Genomic DNA, 23066 nt, shown 5'->3' on the forward strand with positions numbered 1-23066 from the left:
CAGCACAAGTTAAATGGTGATCTGAAACTGCGCAAATAAAACATAATGATTATTCAATATCTGCTCGAAGATGGTCCTGACGAATGGGAAGTGTTTTGGCTTTCGATGACGTGTTTTTGATAACTGACAGGAAACTTTTCCATTAGAATTGTAATGTACATAGACGAAACCATTGACTTTTTTATCACCATAAAATTCAAAATAGTTACACGAAAGACCTCTCCATTAAGTCAAGTATCCGTTCGGATACGGTGAGTAGTAAGTATAAGACACTACAAGTTGCAATAACACTGACATTGATGCGCTATTTTTTCATGTCCTTATTGATGTGTTTTCCTAAAAATCCAGAATGAGGAAGGTCTTAAATCAGTGTCCCAAGATATAACATTTCAACAACATAACAACCACAAACCAAGTGGTAAGACCTGGGAGGAATATTTTATAGGAAAATTATGTACCAATGTTTAGTCAAGCCTTTCAACGCTGATCCTTGACACCCAGGTTACCAAAATTTGTTTTACTGTGCCGCCTCCTGCGGAGTTACCTGAAACCCAAAGTCTAGACTTGCAAGCCTTCTAGAGTAGACAAATGGGAACTCATTATCACAAAGATATTGCAGCTCAAGTATGAAGAAATGTTGATGCTTATATTGAAGAGTTTTAAGAAGGTACCCCAAACATTTATACATCAAGAATACATCAAGGTTCCAACTAAATAAGTAAGTTAACTACTATAAACTTGAAATTGACATTTATGCTACATTATTCTGATTTAAAATGATATTTTTGCATTTATTTTACTTTGCATCACCCCATATTTTCACCAGTTTGAAAGAAAGGACGATCAGGTTTCAACATTCGATGACGACAAGATCGCTAGAGAAGATCGCAAGCTTGGGTTGGAAGATTAAGTAATGAATTTGGCAGTGCCCTTTCAAAAGTGTCTTCCTGGAATTTGCCTTGATCAATTACGGGAAAAATCACAGAAAATGTTAAACTGATTCACCAGGAGGGCGTCTGAAACCCCATCCTCTTAGTGCAGCCTCTTGCCACTACAGCACCTTGTTTGGACCCTGCAATTTGAGAAGGTGCGTATGCTCTTATGGCAAAAGCACATTACTGAGCAGAGAAGTGAAAATCAGTGTCGATGCCCACAAAACACAATACACCACTGGGGGTGCAAATGTCTTACACAGATGCATTTTGGTATAATCTTTCTCTCTGTCTCTCAGCGTATAGTGAATCAGGTCACGGTTTGAATGAGCCAGTTTTGTCAGATATATTCCTAAAACAAAAGTTCAGTAAAGTTTGCAGAATGAGGGACCCCAATGCAAAAGAACAGTCACTGCATCCGTGACAAGTACTATCGGAACTAAAACCATATTAAAGGCAAACTGGTTATCTGTAACACATACTTGTAAATCATCGAGAAATGTTACCTCCTGGGACGACTGGGATGTAGTCAATAAAGCACAGTCAGGATAATTCAAGAGCTATATAAAGGGGACGTCTTGACCCCCAATTTCAAAAGTAATTGTTAATTGCTGAATGTGAAGCGTACTGGCTGAAGTCCACTGATGCTTTACAAGTACAGGCAGATGTCAATCAAGAGGTGTAAATCATACTGGATAATGGCTTCATGGACTGTACTTAAGGGGCTGAGTGCCAGGTGAAAAAGTAAAGGATCATATCTCTCCAACAACTGCAATGAGCGCACAATCCACCGGCCATTGCCTAGCACCCTACAAAAACCCGAGTGGAATTCTCTAAGGTCATCCATACTACCGAAAGATTATGAATACATCATGGTGAACAGTATAGATCTATAAATGATGACTGCATTTCCCTAAACATATACACAACCTTTCATGAAAACAATGTAGTACGTGTGAGTGCCTGACATTTCTGACAATGTTTTGAGGACCGTAATTATGGTTTCATGAAGTTATCTGGTCCCCTGCCGACCCTGCTTGGTCACGACTGTGAATGCAGGTTCATCTGCACCCTGCATCTTGCACGGAACAGCTATAATAAAGTACTGTCCAAAAAAAGGTGCACAAATATTTAAACAGAGCTTGATAAAGAGTTCAAGGTGGCACAAGATTGGCAACTTGCTTTATGTGTTGATTAATTTAAAATTGTGTACTTCATGAGGCGGGAAAAAGTGTTAATTCTCCGACTATACAATATCAACTAGTCACAGCTGGAACTGGTCAACATGTACTAATACCCGGGTGTAACAATTTGTATTTATATGATCACATTGGCTCAGTTGTTGATAAAGCAGATGGCAGACATCGGTTCACTGGTAGAATACTAGGGAAATAAAATCAGTCTACAAAGGAGATTCCCTACAAAACACTTGTGCAATCCACCCAAGAATATTTCACGTACCAAACAGCACTAACAAGGGATATTGAACGTATATAAGGAAGTGCAGCACGAATGGTCACAGATTTGTTTGACCCATGCGAGATTGGCACAGAAATGTTGAAAAAACTGAACTGGCAGGTGTCTGAAGACAGACCTACCTCTTCCTTTGAGCCATATATGAATGTAACGAAAAGAAGCCCGTATTAACTGTTACACTCCTTCCACCACATCCTTCATGGTGTTTTGTTGAGCAGACATGTACATGTTCCTGATTTCGGTCTACACTAATTGGTGGCCATAATAATGTGACTCCACTGTACAATGAGGTGACAAAAGTCATGGCGTACTCGGATGATTCATGTGAAAGGGTTTCCGACATGATTATGGTGCCACGACGGGACGTAAAAGACTTTTGAATGCAGAATGATACCTGGAGCTAACGTATTGGGCATTCCATTTTGGAAATCATTATGGAATCCAATATTCCGACGTTCACAGTGTCAAGAGTGTGCTGAGAAACCAAATTTCAGGCATTTCAGGCATTAACTCTCACCCCGGACAACGCAGTGGCCGATGGCCTTCATTTCATGACCAAGAGCAGCAGCGTTTGCATAGTTGTCAGTGCTAACAGACAACCAACACTGTGTGAAATGACCGCAGAAATCAATGTGGAAAGCTCGACAAACGTATCAGTGAGGACAGTGTGGCGAAATGTCGCGTTAACGGGCGATGGCAGCAGACGACCGACAGTGAGTGCCTTTGCTAACAGCACGACATCACCTCCAGCACCTCTCCTAGGCTCGCGACCAAATCACTTGGACCCTAGAAGACTGGAACAAGTGAGGCCTGGTCAGATGAGGCCCAATTTCAGTTGCTAAGAGGTGACGACAGAGTTCCGTTGTGGCGCAGAGCCCACGAAGCCATGGACCCAAGTTGTCAACAAGGCACTGTGCAAGTTTGTGGTCGCTCCATAATGGTGTGGGCTGTGTTAATGGTTCTCTGGTCCAATTGAACCTATCATTAGTTATGTTCGGTTTCTTGGAGATCGTCTGCAGCTGTTCATGGGCTTCATGTTCCCACACAATGATGGAATTTTTATGGATGACAATGTGCCATATCATCAGGTCACAATCTGTCATGACTGGTCTGAAGTATTTCTGTACAATTCGACCGAATGATCTGGCCACACAGATCGCCCGACATCAGGCCCATCGAACATTTATGGGACATAATGAAGAGGTAAGGTCGTGCATAAAATCCTGCACCGGAAACACTTTTGAAATTATGGGCAGCTATGGAGGCAGGATGGCTCAATATTTCTGGAGGGAACTTCTAACGACTTTTCTGTCCATGCCACGTCAAGCTGCTGCATTAAGCCGGGCAAAAGAAGGTCCGACATGATATTTAGTGGTATCCCATGACTTCTGTCACCTCGGTGTATAGGAGCATATTGGTAACTTCAAACAATAATGACGGCTGAGAGAGGAGGACAGCAAATGGTTCACAAGCGGGAAAGATGCACACAATGTACGTGGATCTGTTTACTTAAATACACTAGTACTCATCTTGTTGTTTTGCAGTAGTCAGGTTAGTGAATGTTAAACTTTTCGCACTGTTTACAGTAAGTACAATGTTTATGTCAACTGCCTGAGGATGGCAGCAGAGATTAGGGGTCGTACTAATCAACATAACCATAAGATAAGCATAGCCAAGGCGTTGTTCACGTATCCGTAAGTACCTAATAGAAACACAGGCGGCCAAGGTTCCATTTCCAGCCCTCCCTGTATGTTGATAGAGACACATTTCCACACCATCTTCAACTTTGTAATGTTCGTATGTGAAAACAATTCCAAAATACATTAGATGGATCTTAGCACAAGAATATCTCCACAGAATGTATTAAAAGTAAAACTCCTAGACGTACAAATATTCCTTGCTGTGTGTAAAAAATGGACAAATGTTCAAAGATTTATTTTATTTGACTTAATGTATTTAACTTTTTTGTGCTTCACATAGAAAAAAATGCACTTCAAATCTGTGGTATACATTTTTGTTAGTACATTGCTTCATCTCCCAAAGAAGCAGCAAAACCAAAATACCTCATTGCCCGAATACTTGTTACACATACTGCAAGGAAACTAAACAGTGTTTGTTATAGCACTTTTTAAAGAGTCAAACTAATTATGTAGAAAACAGATTAAAGCATCTGATTGCTTTTCAAAGGAGTTAATATTCAAAAATTTGTCGTTATGAATGTGAGGGAGGGGGGATGTTAGGAATAGGCGGAAGTTGAAAATACCAATCAATCAATCAATCTCTTTATTCATCCACTAACAATATACATTGTACGGATGTAGTCAATTAAAATACAGTTTCTTATCTTTAATTTGTTTAAAAAACTTGGATAGTAAATACATATATTTTTATCAGTGTATATAAATAATATTACTTTTCTATATTCAGATATTCTTTAATGCTATAAAAAGTATGTGTTAGTAAAATTTGTTTAAGATCTACCTTGAATTTATGAAATTCTTTAATTTTCTTTATTGTAGAAGGCAATTCCCTAAAAAGTATTTTGGGCTGGTAGTTTACACTTTTTTGGTAGAGTACTTCTTTGTGTGTGTCTCTGCGAAAATCATCCCTGTTCCTTGTTTCATGGTTTTCAACCTGATTATTTAATGTTGAAAATTCCTGGTGAGTTTTCAGAAAGCATACACATTCATAGATGTATAAGCTAGAAAGAGTCATTATTTTAAATTCTTTAAATATTTCCCTGCATGACACTCTGCAAGGAACCCCTTTCATTATTCTAATAGCCCTTTTTTGAAGTTAGAAAGCTTGTTTTGGCGTACCTGCATTTCTCCAAAATATCACACCATATCTAAGCAAACTGTTCATGTAAGCATAATAGGCACACAGCAATGATTCGGTGTTGCAACATTCCCGATGCATTCTTAGCACATAGCAGCATTTACTTAATTTTTTACTCAAAACTTCTAGATGCTTTTCCCATCTCATGTGCTCATCCACCCACATACTGAGGAATTTTGTGTATGGAGCTTGTGCAATAACATAGTTCCCTAACTTAGCTTTTACTCTTCTTCTAGCTTTACTTTTAATATTACCGAAATTCAACAATACTGTTTTATCCTTATTTATGATCAACGCATTATCACTAAACCATTTTCCTGTCTCATTTATTGTCCTAGAGACACACTGCTGTAGATCATCCTCAGTGTATCCTTTTATAAAAATGCTAGTGTCATCAGCGAACATCACCATTTCTGCAACTGTCAGATGGTTTGGCGAATCGTTTATGTACACCAAGAACAACAGAGGGCCTAACATGGAACCCTGGGGCACTCCATAGCTAGTTTTTTTTGAGGTCTGAAAGATACTCTTTGCCTTCATGATATATTTGTACGTTCTGTTGTCTATCAGAGAGATAAGACTTGAACCATTTGAAGGCAAGTCCCCGGACCCCATAACATACTAGTTTCATAAGCAATAAGTCATGGCTGATTAAATCAAATGCTTTAGATAAATCTAAGAATATTCCACGGCTTAATTCGTTCTTGTCCAAGGCATTAAGAACCATTTTCATGAATTGGTCGACTGCCGTTTCTGTGGATCTGTCCTTTTTAAACCCATTTTGAGCATTAGTCAGTATTTTATTTTTTATTCATCCAGTTTTACGGTTCATTTTATTTTTCAGTAGTTAAAACACAACCAGGCTCAATGGCCATCATGCTCCTGTGACGCCGAGTAGAGGACGCGGTGTTTCATCAGCAAGCACGGAGCGCAGGGCTCCGTGGCACTCGGGGTCACAGCACAAAGTTATATCTGATGATGGCCATGTAAGAGCCCGAAACCAGTTGTGTTTTAAATACTTAAAAATAAAAAGAACCTCACAACTGAAACGGTATTTTCAACCTCTGTTAGAATGCTCAGTCGCAGATGCTTCTCAGACAGGATTACTTGCGTTAAGAAAAAGGTTGAAATTATGTTTAATGTTTGTCGCATTGCACTAAGTGCTCTCATTTTCGAACACTGGATGAGTAAAGTCTGGGTAATTTGTGTGCCGTTTTAAGTAAAGACTAGTGCTTCACACAACCCACTGTTTATGACGACATACCTACTGTCGTCATACCTACTTGTAAGCGTGACATAATTCTGCAGGTACATTCAGTTGTTTCTGTAGATAGAGTCTGCAAATTGTGTTTCGAATAGAATTAGTGCTATGGAAGTAATCATTTAAAACGTCATGCATGATTCTGAAATTTTGAACAGTGGAAGTGTAGAAAGCGAGAAACTCTTTTCCTTTCATCGTTTTATGGTAGGTTCCTATGAGAAAAAATTTGGGAATGTCCGATATTATTTGTTAAGTTTCTTGGAAGTCACTAAGCACTCTCACTCTCAAATACTGCAAATGGACTAATATAGTCAACGAATTTGTGAAAGTTGCATTTCTTAAATCTTTTTACGTGGGCATAAAGTACCCCCCCTCCCCCCAACCCCGTTGGCAATACACGTTACTGAAATTGCACTGATATTGCTAAGAGAGTGCTTACTTACGCACCAGTATATCTTTAAAATGTGTGTAGTTGATGTTAAGTCATCAACAAATTACGAATATTGATGTTTTTTGCACAAAGTAATACAGTAACTCCCCCACCCCCTACCCGTAATGTGTGTTGGTATTGCTAGTGTTAATGAGTAGCCTAGATTACGAAAGGATTTTTAATTCTTAAATTAGGTCAATAATTATTTGAAATATTGAAAATCAAATTTTTGTTGCCCCTGGGAGCTGTTAGGCAGGCATCCAGCAACGCAGACCGTGCCCCGGGTTAGGCATTTCATAATATACCGGTCAACCTGTGGTTCTTAAAAGAATCGAACTACCACAATTAAAACAGCTTTAGGTTGGTTGATTGGTTGGTTTGGGATATAAAGGGACCAAAATACAGGGTCACCAGTCTCTTTTCCTGACGCAGAGAAGGCTCAAGGTAAAACAACACCCAAATTTAATTTGTGGAGGTAAAAGAGGGTAAAAGGAATGGGGAACCACACCGAAAGAGAAAACGAAATAAAGGAACAAAGGCAAGGGGGAAAACGTACACCACAAGGAAAAGTAGAGGAAGATATTAAAACCATAGAGCAGGTGGTCTAGGCTGGCTGACCACAAGAAGAAAAGAGAATGAACCAGCCACTCTGAGACACACGAAAATGTCCAGCAAAAAGACGAGATGAACACACATAGAGAAAAGACGAACAACAAGGCAAATAAAATGCACAGAAATGAAATCGGAAGGAGGGTGGAGGCCTCGGAGAGAAGGCCAGACGCCCACCTTTAGTTGGTACGATAAAAACCGTCCTCACGAACAAAACGTAAAACTAAATCTGCTGTTGAGACATTGTCGCCCAACACCGTACGCAAGGTGCTGCGAAGGTTAAAAGTCTGCCACAGAGCGTCTAAAATTGGGCAGTCCAACTAGAAGTGGGCGACAGTCATAGGGAAGCCACAGCGACACCGAGGTGGATCCTCGCGACGGAGGAGGTGAGCATGTGTTAGTCACGTATGGTCGATGCAGAGCCGGGAAAGGACAACAGATTCCCTTCTAGTGGCTCGCATGGAGGACCACCACACATTTGTTGTCTTCTTGATAACACGGAGTTTATTTGGTGTACTGAGGGTGCACCTTTCAGTATCACAGGTCGTGTAAATCTTTGTGGCGGAAGACCTATCGCAAATCGGTCTCCAGCAGGGCAATCTGCAGAGATGGTTTACTGGTAGCCTGTTTGGCCAGGTGGTCAGTAAGTACATTGCCAGGTATCCCAACATGTCCTGGGGTCCAGATGAAGGTCACTGAACGTCGATTGTTCTCGAGGACATAAAGAGACTCATGGGTGGTCATTACCAAAGGATGACGAGGGAAGCATTGGTCGAGAGCTTGTAGGCTACTTAAAGAGTCACTACAGATGACGAAGGACTCACTGGCGCGGGAGCGCATCTGTTCAAGGGCGCAATAAATGGCTACCAACTCGGCTGTGAAAACACTGCAGCCATCCGGCAAGGAGCGCTATTCAGTATGTCCAACGTGAGTGTAAGCGAAGCCAACAAGACTGTCAGCCGTTGATCCATCGGTGTAGACTATTTCTGAGCCCTGGAAATCGCTGAGAAGAGAGAGACATTCTCAGCGGAGGACCTCAGGTGGAACGGAGCCTTTTGGGCCTTGTGATAGGTCCATGCGAAGCCGTGGCCGAGGTATGGACCATGGTGATGTACAGAAGTGGACCTGCAGGAAAGGTGGTCAGGGAAAGCGTCAAAATCATTAAGAAGCGACCGGAGACGGACAGCGAGGGGATTCCCAGTGATGGACCGCCGTTGTGGGAGATGGATAGCCGTGTTACGAAAAAGGAGACGGTAATTTGGATGCCGAGGCGAACTGTGAACGTGGGCGGTATAATTTGCGACCAATAGTTGCCGCCGGAGCCGCAATGAAGGAATGCCAGCTTCCACAAGGAGGCTGCGCACAGGGCTCGTTTGGAAGGCCCCCGTCACGAAGCGAACTCCACAGTGGTGGATAGGGTCCAGCAGACACAGTGCGCAGGGCGGTGCTGAACCATACACCACGATTCCATAGTCAAGATCGTACGTGGGCTCTGTAAAGTTTGGAAGGTAGGAAACCCTGTGGGTCCCCATTCTCTTGTATATGGGGTGCACAGTGGGATGCACCAACGCGAACTCTGAAAGTGCAGAGCGACAAAAAGTTCTGTATAAAAGATCAGGAGCAGGTCCCAGAGACCCTACTCATGCAGAGTAGCGAGGATGTGGTGTCGTCAAGAGGTATCATTGGCCTTCGTCAGGTCGAAGAAGATGGCAATAAGGTGTTGTCGCCAGGAAAAGGGCAATCGAATGGCAGATTCCAGGTGCACCAACTTGTCGATGGCGGAGCGTCCTTGGCGAAAACTGCCCCGGGATGAAGCCAGAAGGCCCTGAGACTCAAGAAGCGAACACAACCACCGGCTCAGCATACGTTCGAACAGCTTGCACAGAACGTTAGTTAGGCTAATAGAACGACAGCTATCAACATTTAGTGGGTTCTCAGTAGGCTTTAGCACTGAGACGATGATACTTTCCCACCACTGTGATGGGAATTCGCCATCGCTCCAGATGCAGTTGAAGACGGTAAGGAGGTGGCGCTGGGAATACGCTGACAAATGTTTCAGCATGTGTTGAAAGATGCAGTCTCTATCCCCGAATTGCTCTTCAACAGTGGGAAGCAAGAAGGTGCTTAAAACATCAATGTAGATATGTGATGTGATAGTGCCACGCAAAACAACAAGGGGTGCAAGCCCCCTCCTTGAAAAACACGACCACACCCTAACAACACTGCCTCCGAATTTTACTGTTGGCACTACACAGGCTGGTAGATGAAGTTCACCGGACTTCCGCGTACCACCGTGAGTTCCGCGGAGCGCCCCATTCTGCTCTCTCACAATGTCTAATGAATACTGAGGTCGCTGATATGGAATACCTGGCAGTAGGTGGCACCACAATGAACCTAATATGGAAAACATATGTATGATGTACGGATACTTTTGATCATGTAGTGTATGTGCGTGTACAACATACTGTTGGACAGAGCAAACTCTTAAGTTTTACATGGTTCCCGCCAGGTAGCACAAGCATCTGTAAGTGCGGGAATTTTTGAATCAAAGGTTACTGAACGATGGATCGATCGCACTGAACCAAATGATTCAGCCTTACATAACTGGCCCTCAAGGTCACTGGGCATGACTGTATGTGATTATTTCTTGTGGGGATTTGTAAAAGACTCCCTTTATGTACCTCCGTTACCAACAACAATGAATGAACTGAGACAACGCATAGCTGTAGCTGTGGAAGCTGCAACTCAAGACATGTTCGCTGCAGTGTGGGAACAATTTGAATATCGCATTGACAGGCCCAGAAAAGTCACACTCCGAACTAAGAATTTCGTCAGGAGGATGTCAAAGGGAGACCTACAGAAGACTGCTGTTGAGATAAACAGAGAGCCGCGTGAATTTCACAGGTGGAAATATCGAACAGTACCGTAAAACGGATCCGCGGAAGAGTCTAATCTTCACGGTCGGCGCCCAAGCAAAAAACCATTAATATCAGCAAAGAATAGGAAAACCCGACGAAGCTTACCAGGGCGCATGAGGACTGGACGCCTCGACATTCGGCGCGTGTGCTCTGGACCGATGAAAGTTGAGTTTAATATGTTTTCTTCCGATGGGATTCGGTGTGTTCTAAGACCGGCCAATGCAAGAAACGATGTCCGGTACCAAGTACCCACTGTTAAGCAAGGGGTTGGGAACGTCGTGGTGTGCGGATGGTTCTCCATTTCAGGTGTCAGCCCTCTGGTGCCTGCCGAAGGCATTATGGTTCGTTTCAAATATTGTGAAATCTTGAGCGCGCAAATGTTGCCCCATGCCAAAATAAAATGGGAATTTCAGCGCGAATGATCCTAAGCACACCTCCGGTCATGTCACAGACTTTTTGTGAAGGAGGCAAGTAAGGACGCTTAAGTGGCCTAGCCAAAGTCCACCTTACCCCAATTCCCATGGAACACCTGTGGGTCGAACTCGATCGATGGCTAAGGCGACGAATATTCTCTAGCCGCGACCAATTATTGTAGCTTTTTGTTAAAGAATGGCAAAAGTGCCCCTCCACCTTTTGGCTGCTCTCGTTGACTCCATACCATAACGCTTTGCGGCTGTAACTAAGTCTAAAGGTTACGCAACCAAGTACTAATGGCTATGTGCATTGATTCGAGTTCCATACGTCTTTTAGACTGTAACGTGGCTTTTGTCAAACTATAGAAACTCTAGTAACTTTCTAAAACTATCTGTGATATTGCCAGTTATGGGACAAAAAGTTCCTTGTTATATGATATTAGCGCAATTATCGCTGTTAATCAAGTGACATAGCAATTATAAAGAGTTTCCTTTGAATAATTTGTTTTTCTTTTGAAAATGTGTTTGTCAAAATACGTGTTGTAGCTAATGTATCTCCTGAATCATGTGTCTTACAACGAAATAATTTTGCATCGACATTCAGTGCTACATGTTTCGCTCAACAGAAAATTTTCTGTGCTACAGTTTGCAAAGATTGAGTCCGTGACCTCGTTATTCCGTGCTTTTCGTCGGCATTCGACTTGGTCCGTCTGCACAGAAAACCATTTGAAAAGGCAGGATGCTTGAGCAAAGGCAGCAGCCCAGGTCGACCTCGCACTTCTGATGACAGGGAAAACGTTTGAGCGAAATCGACGAAGACTACTCGCAACGCAAGCACAGAGCCGGCAATACCCCATTCGTTCGTCTGGTGAGTGTTACCAGGCGTCGTTTGGTCTACAAACCAGACAGTCTACGATTAGTGCAAGCCCCTCAGGTTGGTGATGAAAGGAAACGGGTTGACTTCTGCAATGTTCTGCCACATTTTTACCACGGTTAATTTTCAATGATGAAGTAACACTTCATGTCAGCGACAAAGTAAAGCGACATAACAAGCGCATAGGGGACATTATTGGGCACGAAGGAGACTCGCCTAGAATGAAAGTTTTTTGTGCCGTTTCTCGTGAAAAAGCGTACGGTCACTTCTTTTTTGAAGAAAACGGAGTGACTGCAATCAGCTATCTTATGCTGCAGTATTGGTTTTTTCCACAACTTCAGGAGGACTCTGATGACTTCATTTTCCAACAGGATGGAGCTCCACCACGCTGGCACAACGTACGTTAGTTTCTCAATTACACTCTGCCTCAACGGTGGATTGGGCGCCCAGGTACCCTGCATTCTTAGCCTCCAAGGTCACAAGACATGACTCCATGCGATTTTTTTCTTGTAGGGGCTTGTCAAGGGAAGTATGTTCATCTCGCCCTTAGCTCGTGACGTATAAGAAATGGAGAACGGAATTACAGCCGCTATAACTTCTGTAAAAGCAGATACATAGTGGAAGGTTTATGACGAATTTAGCTATCGTCTAGGATGTAGATGTTGTCTGTGTTGCTGATGGTGGACAAATACAGCATTTGCAATACCATAGCTAAAAATTTAAGATTTTGTGAGTATATATTGCAATTTATCCCATGTTTGTAGTTTGCTTTTATCAATGAATATGCAGCTTTAACTCCTGTCATTCTATTTGAAACACCCTGTATTGTCCTGTATGTGTTGTATCGTAGTTAAAATGCAGCAATAGATATCTGTACCTCAGTTACAAACAGCTTACTGCGCCTTTTCGGAACAGCAAACTAAAAGTCTAGACTGACTCGTTGGCGTGAAAATAAATTCAGGTTCAAGTCACTAAACCAATTACAAAAATGAGCATTAAAAAAACACATACTTACATCCATTTGGATTCTATCTGCCTAATTCGACAGTCATTTCTGGCTTCGAGGCCGCACAGACCGAACAAAGTTCAGAAATTGGATGACAATTTCATCATGTATGTGTACTTAAAGATTGCAAAACTTCTCCAAACTAGGCATAACCTGTTATATCAGTCCTCTGCGAGTCGGTAATTTATCGCAGTCTTGTAGGCGCACTGACTGCGTTAATGGCGGGAGGCAGCGTTCGAGGGATGGAAAGTTCCAAGGAAATAGCAATTCATATTCTGGAGAAGGATCCATTATTTGTCGATAGTTTTGTGAAACAGAATTCCGGGAATATGTGCTAAACACACGATAAGCCAGTAAGCAAGAGCAGGAAATGCATCGGTTATTTTCTGAAGAAATATCCTTTATCTGTCAATGGTTTTATTCATCGTAATGCCGAATAACATACTTAACATATCGCTATGGGCCCTTCCTACTTATGGCTGACGTTTGGACACTGTGCAAAACGGTCAATAGGATTAAGTTTTGTCCAAGTCGCAATGCGAATTTGATGGTCTATATTCGTTTTAACAGCAGCAAATAGAAAGAATTAGTTAAAAAACTTTTTTGCCATAAAACTTTGGTTGTTAAGTGTCCCCGTATACGAGAAGCCAATTTACGCTTTTCAGCTTAACACAGGACGTTACTGGAGCACCACGGTGACGTAGTCGCAACCCCAGACGGAACAAAAATTTTATTTCATATCACCCTTAAGTACGCAGTATGGGTATGTCTAAAAGAATCAGTATTGAGAAACTTTCGGAAGCCATAATGTGCACTAATACTTCTCGTGCCTGTCTTCAGGCTGACAGATTGCATGTCTATTCTGCCGAAATAATCAGGTTATCGGTACGTCTTCTGTTGATAGTCACAATTATGGTTTGCTTAACGTCTGCATTAACTAATAAAAAATTGTTACGCAGCGGCGAACGATTTTTCTAATGTTAAAGATGAAACAACTGTTTTAGTCAGAAGCTTACAACAAAATGAGACTACTACTGTTATATTCGATATATTTTGGGAATTTTGCAGAGGTCGTGTGTGAATACCCACGCGGGAATATTCGAAGCTGTCAATAGTGCCTTATCGTAATCGAGTAGCGAGATATCTTACTCTTAGGTTACCTCGGTTGTATTATAGTTGGAGACGTGAACGGTACGGTGACGGTCGAGTTTACGCTTGTTCTGCGCACCTACGTAACGTATTCTCCGACAGCCGATGAATATTCCAGTTGTTTTCTGACCGCTCTGCTGTGAATGTCGTAGCCAATGCGAGCATTAAATATGCTCTTGGGGAGTCATTTAGTGAATTTTTATTTCACTTGTTGCCAAGTTGTCATCGCTGATTGTGGCAGTAAGCAAGAAATTCTACACGGGCTTTCTTCAAACGCAAAGCAAGTGGATGGGCATCGCAACTCTCATTTGGTTGGTACCGGAAACAACTGCGCCTCCATCTTCGTGAACCGCCAGCGTTCGTGAATTGTCCTGTAGATACTTCTGTTTCCCGTACGCGTTTATATCGGAAATGTGAAAAGAGTACAGTACACGTCTTTTAGTCTACTTTTTTGTCAGACTTCTTGTTTATTACTGTCGACTTACTGATTTCATGGCGATTCGGTTTAACGGACGTGAGGACTGTTACTGAAAGTACAGTATACGCCTTTAGTCTACTTCTCTGTCAGACTCTTGTTTATTACTGTCGACTTAAGTGATTTCATGGCAAATATTATTATTATTACAGTGGTCATTTCAGCGACGGGGGACATGAGAGAGGTCTCCACGAAGTGTGTGTACCGACTACTGAGCTCTACACATCCGGGCGTCCCCCTGGGCGTTTAGGTATTCCCTAGACGGCTAATTCTCTCGCACCAGAAGCAAACATGCGAGCAAACAAATGGTCCTTATCAGAGACAACTTTAACTGTGGTTTCTATAAATATTGAAGGCGTATCATCAGCCAAAGAACCGACGTTCTGCGCATACAAGAGACCCAGAGAGAAGAGCGACAGAGACGAATAAAAATACCTGTCATCAAATTATCTGGAGAAATACCGCACTCTCAGAACGGAAGCGCCATGTTTGCAGACAGATAATCAGAGCCCACTGCAGGGTAGAAAATAATACCAAAGTTATTTCAGTGGAGCTGAGTAACTGTGTGGTTACCTCTGTATATATAAGCCCCCTTCTGCTGCATTTTCCTTTACACCACCTAGGAACTTCCACAATAGCATGACGTCTTTAGTGATCGGTGACTTTAACAGCCATAGTCACGTGTGAGGATATTCTGAAGATAATGAAAATGGGGAAGCTGTCCTCTCCTGGGCTGAATCCTGCCAGTTGTCTATTGAACATGACAGCAAGCTACCCCCTTCCTTCAACAATGGCAGGTGGCATCGTGTATTTAACCCTGGCATCCTCTTTATGAGTGAAAACATCGCACAGCTATGCACCAAATCAGTGTGCTCGCCCGTACCAAAGACGAAACACAGGCCACTGCTGTGTGAAGTTCTCCCAGCAATAAGGTCACAGGAGGTGAGTTACAAACGGATATACAATTTCAAGAAAGCTGATTGGACGAAATTTTCTAACATGCTGGGCAAGAAGATTAAGTCTGTGCCACCCACACCTGAAGAGTATGAGAACTTTGTTCAAACGGTAAAATACTGCTCCCGGGCATCAATTCCGAGAGGATGTAGGCCAATGTATCTGCAGGGCGTGACGCCTGAAAACAGCTGCTCTGCTGAACGAATATTACCGGCTATATGAAGAAAGTCCTTATAGCGAGTAATCTAGCTCGATATCTCCTAGATCTCTGAGGTGAAGAGAAAACAGTGGATTAAACTGATGACAGAATGTGACATGAATAGAGACAGCCAAAAGGCCTGGAGATTGTTACGACGTCTCCAAGGCAGACCAGATTGCATACCAGCCCTTGAAAAATGGTAAACCTGACCGTACCAGTAAAATTGGGAGAAGAACCCTGGAAAGGGATCCCGAGCAAGGGGGCAACTTTCTGTGTCGACCTTTCAGTCTGAACGACCTCGACTCGGCTCTAAACAAGTGCAAAGTCGGAAAAGCAGCAGGGGTAGATGATACAAGAACTGAAAAGATCAGAACTTTGGTCCAGGCGCAAAGTGCTGGCTACTCGAACTAATAATAATTGTATCAAGAGCTGCAAGATTCCTAAATCCTGGAGGAAAACAAAAATCATAACTATACATAAGCCAGGAAAAGATTGGCATGATTCCAAAAGCTATAGGCCTATCTCCCTTCTATGCCACCTGTATAAGGTGTTGGAAAGGCTGATCCTCCAAAAAAGAGTAACAGATATGATAAACCCATCACTGACACGCCAACAAACAGCATTCAGAGAAGGGAAGATCTACACAGCACAGGTGTTTAAGCTGACACAGCATAAAGAGGACGGCTTCGAAAGGTGGCAGCTCACAGGAGTTGTGTTTATAGATCTCACAGCAGTCTACGACACTGTCAACCATAGACTCTTGTTGCTGAATTTATACAACCTCACCAAAGCCGTTACCAGAAGTAACACAAAACTTCACATACGCAGATGACCGTGTAATCACAGCTCAAGCATACAGCTTTGAGAGTGTGGAGCAGAAGCTCACTGATGCTTTGAAAAAATTGTGTGTCTATTACAGGGACAATCAGCTGAAACCAGATCCACGTAAACCCCAGATCTGCGCTTTCCATCTTAGAAACAAACATGTTAGCAGAACCTTACAGATAGATTGGGAAGCAACATCTCTAGAACACTGCAAGACACCAAAATACTTTGGGGTCACTCTGGAGTATCACATACGAGGAGCACTGCTTAAAAACAAAGCAAAGAGTGGCTGCCTGGAACAATGTTGTCAGGAAGCTGACGGGAACAAAATGGGGAGCACAGCCAAATACAGTGCGGACATCCGCATTAGCCCTATGCTATTCTGCAGCTGAGTACGCTTGCCCAGTATGGTGCAGATCCACACATACCAAGAAATCTGATGTTGCTCTGAACGAGACATGTCGTATCATCACGGGTTGTCTGAGAGCCACACCCGTGGAAAAACTACACTACTTATCCGGCGCGGCCTCCGGACATCCGACGGGATACAACAGCACAAAATGAAATGAAAAAAGGTATTAACATCTAAAGTTCATCCACTATATGGCCATCAACCGGCACAGCAAAGACTTCTGCCTATAAAGAGCTTTCTTCGCAGCACAGAAGCACTCGCTGACACTCCACACCAACACCGGCAGGAGAGATGGCAGGCCAGATGCCAGCATCTGGAGGAGCGGCTGATTCCATAAAAAGCTCTTCACGAAGACCACACAGCCAAATGGTCCACATGGAAATTACTTAATCGCCTGCGTTCCTGTGTCACAAGATCGAAGAGCAACCTGCAGAGGTGGGGCTTCCAGGTGTGGAGTTGCCGTGCAGACATCATCACATCTGTTACAATGCTCATTACCTCCAAGTTTGTGCACTATGGAAGATCTTGTAAATGCTACACAAAGTGCACTGGACGTTGCTTATTTTTGGACATCCATTGTACAGTTAAATTAACCAATGTTTGCTAATATAATCTATGTGTATATACAACTATTTTATTCTTTGACTGTTTTAATTTATAAACCATAGTGTATGTAGTAATGTAATGCAGTGACGTATGCAATAATGTTTTAGTTTGCTTCTGACACGAAATAAAAAAAAAATCTGCGACGTCGCGGACGATAAGACTGTAGTCACTGTCCAGGGAACAACAGCTCTTATTATTTCTGTCGGATTGTTACGCAGACAATGGTGACAGGTATGTGGGAAAGAATAAACTGAACGAGTTTTCATTTGAAAACAACTGGTAGCAACACAAGTTGCATGATGCCGACAATGGACGGAAATTATACCCTACATATCTTCTGACGCAAAGAGTTATTTTGTGTCAGAATTGTTGTTTCCCCAAATGGATGTGAGTGCCGGTTCTTAATTTTGGGGTAGGCTCGAGCATAGCATCTTCAAAGGATCATACCTACCAAATCGCAATGTTATTCGAACTAACCGTTCGAGATGGATTGCTGCTTTACTTTAATATACTACAAAGCCTATTGTTTTGGAATCGGCAGATCATTTCAAATATCAGTGTTCGTGTCCTTGGTGGACATCAGTTTTCTGGGGTTTTAGCTGTAATCCAACGTTTACTTTTCTGCCTTAAGCACCTCTCTTTCTGGCGGATAGATATTCGTAGGTTGTGTAGCTACGTGGTAAATTATTCCACGTTCATTGCTGTAAAAATGTGAATCTCAAAGATCACGATGTCGAACCAAAGTATATCTCTCAGCTGATCCAGTGGATTAGAGGTGCCATTTATTTCATTTAACAAAAATGCATGCAACTATTCTACTTAATGAGTCCTTCTTGACCTGAACAGTCTCCAAGCGAAACCGTGGCTCAATTCGGCGATCTTCAGCAATGTTTGGTTTGTTTATCCTTAACCAAAATGCTGTGTCTAGGTGTCTCAGGACATCACTCGATAGTTTTTCTATCTCTTTCTATTCTTTTGCCTAGAGAAGCGATTCCAACTCGTGCTTCTCACATCATTTTGCTCCCAGTGTTCCTGCTCCTCTTGTATTGCCAACTTAAACAATTCAGTATTAGCACTCTGGCTTACAAAATTCAACACTGCATTCGCAACGCTATACTTTCTCTATGTGCATTCCACTTCGTGCACTAGAATTTCTCTACAGCTGGACGGGCTCGTATCTTCTAAACGCCCAGTCTTACAAAAATAATGTAACTGCTAACGGAATTATTGAAAACCTCTTAATTCATGCTCTCTGACCTAAAATATAGCCACCTACTAACGGACATTAATTACTCGTGATACCCCTTATATTCTATTCTCTTTGCAATGATTCATTCCGGCGTTAACAGGTCTGCTGTCAACTGTACCATCGATTTAACCATACCCCAACGGTATGATGCCCACAACTGACTGATACGTGTTCCATGCTACGAGCAACGTTGTCATGAGCCATATTGCTTAGCTCCATAACACCAGCAGCTACACTTTCACACTCAATATGGCCAACACCTGTTAATGAAAGGAGGAAAATTTTATTAAAATGGGCAGTATTCTCAAAACAGATTACCTGTATTTTTTATTCTTCCCCTGGTCCTAACCACTTTTTGTACTAATTTCTACTTGACTGGGGTTGCCATATCCAGCTGGGACCTCGTCGTGACACTGTGAGATGGGGGTAGAGATGCAGTAACTAATTTAGTTAATATAATTACTTTTTATTTAGAACACAATTACATGGAACTTGTTACGGCAGTAGTTGGTACACCATATTTTTAGGAAGATTTCATCTTTTTCAGCAAGTCTTTCTTGCCTTTTACGTAGTTATAAAACTCTATGCACGTCAGCTTGTAGTTAAAATGGCATTGTGAGATTGATTCCACGGTTCCTGGCAGCAGTTGATTTCTTTCACCAGTCCACTCGCCAGATATCAGCGAAAATACTGTCACCACAGTGGCGTTGTTTGCGGGAACAGAAAACAAATGCTCACATAATTTTAGCAGTTGGCATTTGCGTTCAGAATTTTCGGTTTCCTTAAGGAAGTAAATCCACCTTTCTCCTGCGGAGTGTTTTAGATTTCCATTCTTCCGAGTCACGCTCAGTTTCTAAAAAGCTTCTCAAATACATATATTCCTGAAAACAATTGTCGCCTGAAATCTTCATATTTTTTGTCAGGTAGATAATATTTTCAATCGTCACCCGATCTGGGGTTTCGGACAGCGTCATCCAATCAAATACTTGATATTTATTACAAGAAATAGTCCATTTCCCTAAGTAATCAAATTCTGTGGTATAGAAAGCCATTCTCTCTTCCTCAAATTTCTAAATCAAATTAATTTTTTCTTGGTTGGCGTTCTCATTCATTAATTTGTTCAAATCCGTCTTGTTTTGTATGGCAAAAAAACTGGCAGTCTTACTTTCATTCACACATCTAAGTGTCCATTAATACATTTCTTATTTCAATAATCGGGACTTTATTCTTCTCCACACTTTTTATATATATTTTTCCAAGCGGAGCCAAGTCTGACTGTACAAACATTAAGTATGAAAAATCTGAAATTATTTCAGGTGGCCTGTCTTCGGCGTAAAAAAAAAAAAGTTGTTTTAACGGAATTCACAGCTTAAGAATTCTTCAACTGCGAGCGTTAACGACAGCCATCTTCTTTTGTATGACAGAGAAGAGTTTGGTGATTGACATCAACGTACGAGTATAAGCAGAACTCTTTCAGCTTCTCTGTCCTTACAGTGTATATAGAAAAATAATTAAATATTTTCTTGATGATTATTTTAATGTCGACAGTTAAGACACCAGCAGCGCCTGATATATTATTGTCGAGAATATGGGCAGGGCATCAAATTCTTTCTACATTTTTTTCCTAGGTCTTCTTTAATTTGGTAAACGCATTCCGCTGGCCGCGTCGATGAAGCCCTCCGTATTTGGCATTGCTATTGTCTCCACAAAAAGCGATTAATTTATTTATTGAATTTGCAGTTGTCTTAAAGTGTCTAGAATAAGATTTGCAGTTGTCTCCGAAGTTTCGTTATTCAGTGCATCAAACTTCTACAGCTTCTGCTGGGTTCCGTCAATTTCAGTAAAGTACTGAACAACCGAAGGAAACATCTTTCCAGGCTTGTGGTTCGATGCGTCGGTGCCTATGCCGTAAAATTAAACTAGTCGAAACTGTTTTATGCATTCGGACACGGGGTGTTGTGCGAGAATATTTTTAACAGTCTCTGTACCCTCTGTAAACACTTCAAACTTTAGTAACTTGCACTTGTTTTTCGTAGAAAGAATCATCTTATCAGATCGTTATTCAAATGGGAACTGCCCCATTATTCAGTACCTCTTTCCAAATTTCACAGAAGCTCTTCTCAACAATTCATACTGGAAAACACTACGTATAAGACATTTCACCACGATATTTTTCTTAACTCCAAGAAGGTATAGAGAAGTTCTGTAAATTTCAGGAAGTAGGTGAGAGAGGTACTGGCAGAATTGAAATCGTGAGCAAGAGTGACCAGTTCCGTTAGGTTAGATCAATCCGCGTGAATATTCGCCACGAAAGGCAAGTGTCTGAATTTGAGACGCACTCCAACATAGTTTTAGTATGTCAGAAAATACGACAATAGCTCAACTCCGCTGCAGAACAAAAGATTTAGTCCCCTTTTCCACTCAATTATCTGAGAATTACAGTGTACTGTCAACCGTTATTCGTTTCCTGCAAATAACAAGAAAATTAACAAAGTGCGATGTTAACGAAATGATGCGTCAGTTGGTAATGGTTCTTATTTTTAGCATAAAATTATCATATCTTAACATAATCTGCAATAATTTGCTGATTTTCGAAAACTAGGGAATAACAATTTTGGGAGAAATTTATTAATAAAGGAAATGATACGATGGTGGCTGTAGCCGAAACACCGTAATATGGGAAAATACATTAAGTGATCAAGGCAGCTTTACTTTCTTACGCCCATAATGAACGCTGACTCACTTAGGGAATTTATTTCCTGAGCTTGTAGTTGACGCCTCGCTTGCGTACAGTTCTTTTCTTTTCTAACTGACAAGAAATTTGGTTTTATGTGGTCTTTGATCTCATGATGGCAGTAGACGAAACGCTAAAATTAGTGAAAATACAGGGTGTCCTACGACGAATAATCAGTATCCAGGGAAATGGCAATAATGCTCGAAGCAAAAAACTTCATATGGACATATGACTTTTGGGGCAGCGGCGCACACGTCATTGACTTAGCCAGCCCTCCTCTTTGACGTTTTATTCTAGCGCAGTCGACCTCGTTGCTTTTCACCTCCTTGCTCGGGCTGTCTTTGTCTCATCAAACTAGCCTATTGAACGCGCTTTTATCCATGCTGTGTTGCGAGTGCAGAAGTTGGAGGAACTGAGAGTGTATCATAGTGGAGTATCGGTTAACTGTGTTTGTACACACGTTGGCCAAAATACCATACATCTACACTAATGAAGAATATACAAATATTGTGTATACTCACGGCTTCTGCGATGGTAGTGCTCCTGCTGCTGGCGATGAATACCGTCGGCGCTTTCCGACACGTCGAATCCCTGGTCGCTGAGTTTTTACCAGCGATTTAAACACATTGCCTGAAGAGGTATTCTTCCAAGTTTCCATGTTTACTAACTGTAGTACACGTGTGGACCTGACAATGTAGTGAATAACACAGATAATAAATAACAATGTACTCAAATGTGTACTGTCTTGGAAACCAGTTGGAATAGGGCATATGTCCACATGAATTTTTTTGTTTCAACCCATCGTTCTGTCAAATGCCCGAACATCGATCATTCCTCCTGGGTCATCCTATACATTAAGCGATATGAGCGGCTTTGATCTCAAAATGTTTTGAAGGCATTAAGATGTGATAGTAAAAAAAAATTACATTATAGTTGGCGACGCATTCCAAATGTGCAGGACACTTGGGCTGCAACCGACGATGACGTGAAGCCTTAACTCCAGTGATTGACACGTAGCACCACATCCTGCCGTGCTACAAAGATACATCACTACTTGCTCTCTTCTTGTTTCATCCCATTATGTTGGAGAGGTGGTTTGATGAATAACGATAATAATAATAATGTTCATCCAATGTAAAATCCGCCAGCGGATATATATTACGTAAATTGAGGATGGAGGGGAAAAAAAGGAAAGTAAAGGAAGGGAACTGATGATATCAACTGTATCGGGACTTTATTAATTTCAGATTCCCGCCGGAGATCGAACGATATTCATCCGCGCTGAAGGTTATGGATCCATCGCTCATCGAGGCGAGTCAATTACATGAATGCATGGTGTCTGTTGTTTCGCAGATATCCGGAAGAACAGACACGACGCATTCATTATTTATGCTTGTAGCTCTCGATTATCATCAGCGCTCGAACACTACATTAATAAAATGAGTAATTAAGTCAAACGGTGACACAAAACTACGACAAACTGTGATTTCGTGTTATTCGAAAAGCAGTGCGAGGAACACGTGTAAAACAACGACAGTAATACAGTGCGTCGTGTGAGAAGTGTGAATTGTTGCGCGACACATCACAAAAACTCAAGCATTCCACGCATAACTATTATATAGTTGTTAGTTGAAGTCAAATGACCTGTAGAGCATCGTTCACTTACTGGAATTTCGGAACGTGCAGAACAGAGTATTCCGACGACT

The sequence above is a fragment of the Schistocerca cancellata genome, chromosome 1 (assembly GCF_023864275.1).
Source record: "Schistocerca cancellata isolate TAMUIC-IGC-003103 chromosome 1, iqSchCanc2.1, whole genome shotgun sequence".
Taxonomy (NCBI): Eukaryota; Metazoa; Arthropoda; class Insecta; order Orthoptera; family Acrididae; genus Schistocerca; species Schistocerca cancellata.